Below are 9,297 nucleotides of genomic sequence, written 5' to 3'. Positions count from 1 at the left end.
ATGTACCGCCTCGATGGAGCTCGACCCTTAGAAGGGGGGTAATATCACAGTGTAAGCTCATGTGATATATTGGTTTTATCGAAGAGAACCGAAAGAAGCACTCGCACCGAAACGCAAGCGAGCTAGAGCCCGATCAGGCTAGCTCGCTGTAAGAATTCCGTATATCTTCAACTCAAAAGATTCTGTATTGTAGCTCTTTGAGCTACGTCTTAATCCTCAATCTGAACCTATTACCCGAATCAGTATAGCCTTGCCAGATTAGGGCAAAGTTATTAGAACCCTATCCAGCCCGCCTGCCCCGTGATAGAATTAGAAGTTGAAATAATTTTAGATAAAATAACCTTTATTTCTTTATCGTTTTTCTTTATTAGTTTTGGTGAATTATTAATTACTTGTTAGATATTTTCATATTCGTCTTTATCAAAGTGTGGTATTTCAATCTTTGTTTGTTCTGATATTAGCAAGCGTACCTTTATCAAGTTTATAATTATTCCATTTAATAATATTGATGGATCAATTGGAATAAATAATAATTTAGGGATATTCTTAAATTTACTACAAAGCCTACAATCAGATTCTATATTCTTGATATTTTGTGATCCGGTTGTATAATTTCTGAGTTTGAAATCTAGATCCCTTCTTTTATAGCTTTCGTCGATTGTAATATAATAAGAATAATAAGTATAATCTAATTCTAATAAATAAACCTTTATATGCTTGATAATATTTTTTAAGTATTCTAGGAATATCCTAATCTTTATTATATTACGAAGTTTATCATACCTTTATTCTATTAAGATAGTTTTGGAATTGATATAAGTATAATATCGACTTCTCCAGATCTTGTATATATCGATATCTAATAATATACCTATAAATGCTTTAAGTGAACTTCGATTAATTCTACTTATATCTAAACTAATACTAGTACAATTTCAAATGTATATATCATATTCAATAACTTCATTTCAAAACTCTAATGGTAAATGAACTTCTTTCAATATTGCTTTTATATCAATTTCTGCAATGTATATATTGTGTTCGGCTGGGCCATTTTAATAAGATAATATAATTACTGTAACCTCTAATTGCACACTAGTCTTTCATTCCCGAATAGCTTAAAAAAGCTCTAATGCATTATCAGTTCTGACAGCAATTACAGCTACTCCTGTAGCAAGTTTAATCTCTTGCTTTCAGACTTTCAATAAGAGTATTGTATTACTCTTCTGTTTCAATAGAATAACCCAATTTATCCTTGAAGCGCTATTTATAATAAGGAGGAAGTATCTATATCCTCGAATAGTCTTTAGGAAAAGACCAGCAATATTGAAATAAATCAATTCCAGCCTTTTAGATTTTTGTACACTTAATTAGCTTGGAATTCTGTTAGTCATTTTTATAAAAGCATATACTTCACAAATATCAAAAATTAAAGGAACCTTAATTAGTCTCTAAAATATAATAACTTTATACAAATTCCTGATTTTATTAAAACCGAAATGATTAAAGCATCTATACCAAAAAAGATATCTTTCTTTTTCCATCATAATTAATTCTTCAACTTCCCCTTTTGTTCCATCAATAATCTCTGCAGAGAATACAAAGAATACAGAATCCTTGTATCCTAATTTCACATACAAAATGATATACATCCCATCTTTCACTGTAACTTTAATGATCTTATTATTCTTATCATTTTCTAATATAAAATACATCTCCTTAAAACTAAATATACCCTTGAGCCTTGCCTCACAAATTCTTTTAGTTAAAAACAGGTTAACCCCCAATTCTGGTATATATAACACCCCAGCTAACAATATCCTTATTCCATCCTTACATATCATATCCATTGTTCCTTATTTATCTGAATACATAGCTCTCTTATTAATTGTTATTCTTTGTTGTGGAGTATAAGTTAGGTTTTTAAAGAGAAAATATTGATTAGACATATATGAGGTAGCACCAGTATTAGTATACCATTGTGATGGGGATACCTTATTAATACTTTCCTTAATAAGATAACAATGCTCAGAGTTAGACTCGTTATTAATAACACTCTCAGTAACATTAAAGCTTGATTTAGCGATATAAGCCTTATGTTTCTTATACTTTTTGTCTCTTCGCAATAAATTTATTTATTTATTTATTTATTTATATTAATTAACATTTGTTTTGGACCTCCCTAAGGGTATTTAGATGTACTAAGATAAGGAACTATTTGAGCGGTATGATTGTCACAATTGAATTTAGCAATTTAACTTCAATGCCAAAGGCTATTTGCTTTTCTGTGGATACAATCTGCTTCTATTTCCAGAAGGGAATATTTGATCCGGGTTGTTGTTGAGGTAAAGCTTGGTTTCTGGGTAGATAGGTTTGTTATAGGCTTTGATTTTTATAATAAAGGAGAAAAAGCGAGAGTGGATTGCTATTTGTTTAGCCGAGCAGTAGGGCTTTTGTGTTATATATTGGGTTTGCGGTTTTTAGGGTGTAGTATATTCGAGTAATCAATTGAGTGATAAGTTTATAAGGGATGGGCAGTAAGTTTTATTGAAAAGATTGTTGTTTTCTAAGAGTCCTTTAATAATTAGAACAGATCTGAATATAGAACTCTGAGTCGGTGATTAGCTGAATAAGCTTGTTAGGTGTGTGTAAGAGTTTCTTGATATATGTGATCGCCTGCTTGTTAGATTGCATTTCTATAGGAACAAGAGGCCAATCTGAACGCTTTAGATTGTTTATAATGTATTTAAAGAAGTAATATAATTCCTTATTATTGCTGTATGAGTAGTCCAACTTGTTGTTTTGATGACCAAATCGCTGATGGTAAGTGGCGTAGTTGCTATGGTCTGTTTTTATAGTTATCAATCGATATAAGATTACTCTTAGTAAAGTTAGTTCCTTTGATTTCTTTATATTGTATCTAGGAGATCACTTCTTGTAGTTAGCGAAAAGAAAGGAGTTCATCTCTTCCTATCAAATAGATTCTGTGTGTAGATGTTTTTGACGGACGATTGTTCGGATCCCATTGATTGTTGATAGCTTGTCGATTGTCTGATCCATAGGCCCAATTGCATTTGCGTTTGTTAAGCGATCTGCTTTTTTATTGTTTTCGATCTCCATATATCTAGGTGATCACTTTATTCTGATGTTGAGTTGTTTTATTGCTTTGTAACACTTGTGGAAGGCTCATTGTGTTGTGGGCAGAAATGAATTATATTATAACTACTTTCTAGAATATATTATAATACAAAGTAGGTTCACTATATCTACAGACGCTTTCCCGATTTACTTATAATAAAGCTACTAGTACTAGACTTTTGTAGAATTTTTTGATTATATTAAACCACCTATTATATAATTACTTTCAAAAGTTCTGATTAGAATTAAAACCATTTCTTTATACCTCCATTCCTATTTACTTCTTAAACCTATCTGATACTTCCATCATACTCTTTACCCTATAGTATCCGATTATAAACTAACATATACATCCGTTCTCTCAAGCTATATAAATAGTATTGCTATCGCTATTATTATATACTATACCTTATAACTAATAACTATTTTATATTACTTTATCAGATCTTTTCTATATAATAAGGCTGATTATATTTTGTAGATTTGTTATTTCAAATCTTTAGTTAAATAGTCTTTTTATAATATTTTCAATCTATTAACCAAAGCTTTATTTATAAAATCCATTTCCTTAATATATAATTTGTAATCGAAAGTAAAACACTAGGAATACATTATATATATATATTATAGAATTAGCTTCTACCTGAGATTCTTTATTACTGTAATATTGATCGAGTATTATTGAATATGGCTTACTAAAAGCATTCTTTTATACTGGAGTTTCTTTATTGTTATACTGTTTCTATATATTCGGAAATAAGATACTAAAAATGTTCCTCTTCCTACTCTATATATATTTCTGCCGGCTTTAATAGATATTATCCTAACCTTGTCACGGGGTGACACTAAGCCCTTTCTGTCCTGTCCTGTCCTGTCCTGTCCTGCTATATATGTGAGAGTAAGGTAGAACTTCCAGTTCTACCTCCTAGTCTTTTGGGCGTTTAGCTCAGCGGTAAAGCTTCTGAATACTCCCAGAAGTGATCCCGTGACATTAGGTAGAACTACCCTTGGTTATATGTGGAGCTGTGCGGGGGGCCCACTTATAGCTTACAAGCCTTCATTGGTTTGGGGGCTAGCATATATAGATCCTGTCTGCCTGTCTGAATGCCTGAGGCATTAGAATCCAGAATCCTGAAACCTCCTAGTAGGTGATGGTATGGAGACCATACCTTGAGGAGGGGGGTGGTGTCACGGGGTGACACTAAGCCCTTTCTGTCCTGTCCTGTCCTGTCCTGTCCTGCTATATATGTGAGAGTAAGGTAGAACTTCCAGTTCTACCTCCTAGTCTTTTGGGCGTTTAGCTCAGCGGTAAAGCTTCTGAATACTCCCAGAAGTGATCCCGTGACAAACCTTTATATACTTCCTATTATTCCTCTTATTATTTATAAATATTTAATTTGGTATATCTACAGATTATATATATATTGAATTATAAAAACTCTATATACTAATACCCCAGAGATGTTCTATCGATTTTCGTTTATTAAGTTAAGAATATCAGCTCTACTCCCAATACAGACTTTAGTCAAATTCAATTATATTATAAAAGCTTTATTATTTGCTATTTCAAAAGCTAATTCTGTTTCACAAACATTCTACCGCGATATACTCTAGCTCTACTCTTTATACAAATTCGTAAAGATATAATTTTATATCAATCCCACTCTCATTTTTTTTCCACTATCGAATAGTTTTTATTTTCGTTTTGCTGATAATCCTTTATTCCAAGTATTTTTGCAATCACTTTTTAATAATCAACTACATATACCTTCGCTCCCAATACAGTCTTCGATTAATATACAATCACTACCCAACTCCAGTTAACTCTACTTAACTCTCCGATCGCACAATCGAAGGTTTGTAGGATACACCACATACAGATGAGAGTCATCGTATCCCTCTCTTCACAATAAAGAAGTGGATTGTTTCTCTTTTGTTTATACTTTGAATCGGATTTCAAAAGACATTTGGCACACCAGAGCTAGAAGTATTTTAGGATTGAATGATCAGGTTTATCGCAGAGTTTGTAAGTGATAATGGGTGTATCGAACTCCGAGCTTGTGCTGGCTTTGTGCTGATGATAAAATGGAACATATTTCCTTTCTTTTGCAAGATATGCCAAATCTTTAGAGTTTTGTATTTCGGCTTTTTTGACCTGCAAATACTTGATTTTATCATTAATGCTTAAAGTAGAACTAACAATACAAATTATATCAATAATGATTTTGTATTTATTAGGGAAAGACAAGATTAAGTTTTGAAAAAGTGATTTATTTGTATACAAAGCATTAGCTGAAGTATCCACAAATAAAAGCTTTCTTCGAAGATTCTTGAGCTTATCCCATATACCTATAATAATTATATCAAAGGTATTATCAAAAAAGAAGATCTTGATTTTGAGGAAATACTTGTCTATTACTATATTATCGATTCTAGAGTATTTGATAACTAGATAATCCCAAAGTTTTTTTGCTATATCATATTCGTCTACTAAAACCTTATTATTATTAAATAATAAGTAATAAATATAAGATAATGCACTAGTATTATTCTTAAAAAAGGTGGCCTTTTTATTAATATTAAATCAAATCTTTGTTATAGCATTACTATTGCTGTTAAAGACTTGGAATTCTTCAAAATCCTTAGCTAATCTATTGGCATTTGCAATCTGTATATATTCCTATAATGTTTTCTTGTATGTATAGAACTAGCCTTTTCCTTAAAATTGAATTCTTATTTAACAAGTTCAGCGTTCGTAATTCTTTTAAGTGAGGGGAAAGATATACTTGAAGTAATCCTTGGATTCAGTGTTTTGTTTATTTTGAGGTTTTGCAAATAGAAAACTTGCATCAATAATCTGAGTATGTTTTGATAATAAAATAAAAAAGTAAAAGAGAAAAAGGAATTATTTAAATTATACTATTCTAGTTTTAGATATACTAGTATTTATAAAGAGAAATTCTCTTCAAGGCAGGGTAATTGAAAATAATGAATTTTGATTTGTAAATAATGATTTTTAAAGTGATATCGAATACTATATAATTGATAAGCTTTTCAATATCAAATTAAAATAAATAATCCTTTCAATAATAACTTGTAGTTTTTCTTGTTTAAAGAAAAAGCATAATGTAAATGGTTATTTTGCTATTATGCTTGAGAAAAAGAATACGATATAAATAATTACTTTGCTATTGCTATTTAGTAATCTGTTTATTATACACATTTTATATATTGATATTGTATTGTATAGGAGCTTTTTGTTATCAATCTCTACTTTAACAATGTAAGCTATTCAAAGAGCTTTCAGTCTTAGTTTTATTACAAAACTATCGGGCTTATAATCTATTTATAATAAAGGAGTAGGTTAGTGGAATACATGTAATATTGACTATGTAGATTAGTAGTACTAAGGTAAAATCTAACTATAAAGTGGAAGTGATATATGCATAGTAGCGTAGCGCACGTGCCACAACTTCCAACATTATTATTATTATTAGTAATTTTCAACCGGGCCGTATAGACGAGCCTCCCAGGGAGCATTACAATTAGACTAACTGTAGAATGATCTTTTAATTTACATAATCCTTCTTTCCTAAGGATAGGATCTCAATACCCTCAATAGCCTCCCAAGCAATAGCTAATACACTTATACCTTTGTCTCCAATCCTCTAAGCACCTCCGTGTACACTTTTCAATCTCTTATATAATATTTATTTGAAAGCTACTTTATTCTATAAAGATAACTTTTATATATATTCTCTTATAATATAGTATATCGTATACTTCAATTTTTTTCTATATAGCTTTTCTAAATCTATCCCCTCCTATTCTCTACTTATATTCGCCTAAATCAATCAATCCCTTTTCTTCTCCCCTTTTATTCTTTTGGTAATATTCTAGAGTATATATTTCTATAGAAGTCTGTTATAATAATAAATTTAGTGAATTTGATTAGTGTATATATTAGCTATTTCAATAGTTATTCTTAAACTGCTTGATTACAGAATGGATATTTGGATTTGATATTTAAAAACCAGGTTTCATAGATTGCAAGGACTTTGTGGCAGTGCACAATGTACTCAGGGGATTTGAATGTACTGTATAAGCAGTGGATTGTTGCTTCCTTGTGTTTAAATTATTGGTAATAGCTTTCGAAGTTGTTATGTATTAAATGGATTGCTGTCACGGGATCACCTCTGGGAGTATTCAGAAGCTTTACCGCTGAGCTAAACGCCCAAAAGACTAGGAGGTAGAACTGGAAGTTCTACCTTACTCTCACATATATAGCAGGACAGGACAGGACAGAAAGGGCTTAGTGTCACCCCGTGACAATTGCTAATATACAGTGAAGAATCGCTTATAAGAGTTCTAGTTCCTTAGAGTATTTGTTTGTGTTCTTTAAATCCCATTTCTAATATTATTTGAAGAGTATTGATATTTATTTGATCCATCACACTTGTATTGCTAATTTCATAATGGTTTTTGCTATAAAGCGAATATCACTTATTATAAATCGATTCGTATATCCTGAGACTGATCTTTTTATACCTTTATCAGTAAGTGTGTTTGCTTGCTTATTCCCCTCGATCCCTATATGACCTAACGACCATTTGATCTAGATCCGATGTATTTGTATTAATTTGTAGCATTTAAGAAAAGCCTATTACAATATAATAAAGGCTGTACCTCTCATTCTCTATATCACTAATATATTATTGATATACATACAGATTTCCATCCGTTTTATACCGATAATATTACTGATTGCTATTTGAAGGCCTCGATATACCCCGATTGTTTCCATATCGAATATATAAGAATTGTAATGCAATCCATCATTTCCTTTGTATATTATTGTCTATCCTTTATATACAATATATCCATATCCTATTCGCCTATTATCCTTATCAATCTGTTCCGATCCATCAGAGAATATAGTAATCTGATTGTGTATACACTTGTTCCACCATTCCTGGAACTGCTTTGCTACTACCTTTTTCGTAAGATTTCTAATAAGATCCATTCGACATTCTAATATATAATAGAGCTTTGCTAAAGTTGTCTCCTTAATTCAAAAAAGGTATTAATTAATCATCTAGATCTTTATTCTGGCTGGCTATAATTGGCCTTTCTTGTTGCCAAAGGAATAAATAGCTTTTATCCCTTAATAATAAAAAGGGTGTTTTGAATCAATAATTTGAATATAAAGAATTGCTCTCCATTTTATTTGTTTTAATATTACTTCTATTAATAGAAGAGCACTATCCCTTATTATTATTATATTCGAGGTCGTTTGCTAGACTGGAAGGATTTCTCTAATTATTATTCATAGAACCTTATTAATAGCTAGAATCGCTTCTTCTAATTGAATGCTTATTACTATTAATATCTCATTTCGATATTATCCAGTAGTTTTTGTTTGTTCTATATATTATATCTCTACCCTATAGAATAGAACTGGATATAAGTAAGTAATTATTGCTTTCTATAAGAATACTACTAGGGGTCTGTTTGTGATTCAGACTAGCCTTTAGATATGATAAGCCAATTTCCAGCCTTTAGCTATTATCACGGGGCAGGCGGGCTGGATAGGGTTCTAATAACTTTGCCCTAATCTGGCAAGGCTATACTGATTCGGGTAATAAGTTCAGATTGAGGATTAAGACGTAGCTCAAAGAGCTACAATACAGGATCTTCTGAGTTGAAGATATACGGAATTCTTACAGCGAGCTAGCCCGATCGGGCTCTAGCTCGCTTGCGCTCCGGTGCGAGCGCTCCTTTCGGTCCTCTCCGATAGGACCAGCATATCACGTGAGCTCACACCGTGACAGCTATTCGCATTTTGATATATTGTTTGAATATAAGCTTACAATCAAACTATACATTTAACTTTCATAAAGCCGATTCTGATATAATCGAAGAGATAATACAATCACGGTTTATTTTGTATACCAGATTAATAAAATACTTGTACTGTATTATATGAATCATCTTTATCTTTTTAGGTATAAAGATTATTTTGTTCCTAGCTCCTTAGTAGAATATGCTTTTCATATCTCTTATTAATATTATAATGTTTTGTTGAATGCTTATTGATATTAGTATAAACAGATATTGTCTGTATATTCAAATCGGAGTTTAGAATTTTGTTGAAATAGT

Source organism: Botrytis sinoallii (assembly GCF_014898435.1).
Source record: "Botrytis sinoallii strain Bc 23 chromosome Unknown BSIN_002, whole genome shotgun sequence".
Classification (NCBI taxonomy): domain Eukaryota; kingdom Fungi; phylum Ascomycota; class Leotiomycetes; order Helotiales; family Sclerotiniaceae; genus Botrytis; species Botrytis sinoallii.
This window is presented reverse-complemented; position numbering follows the sequence as displayed.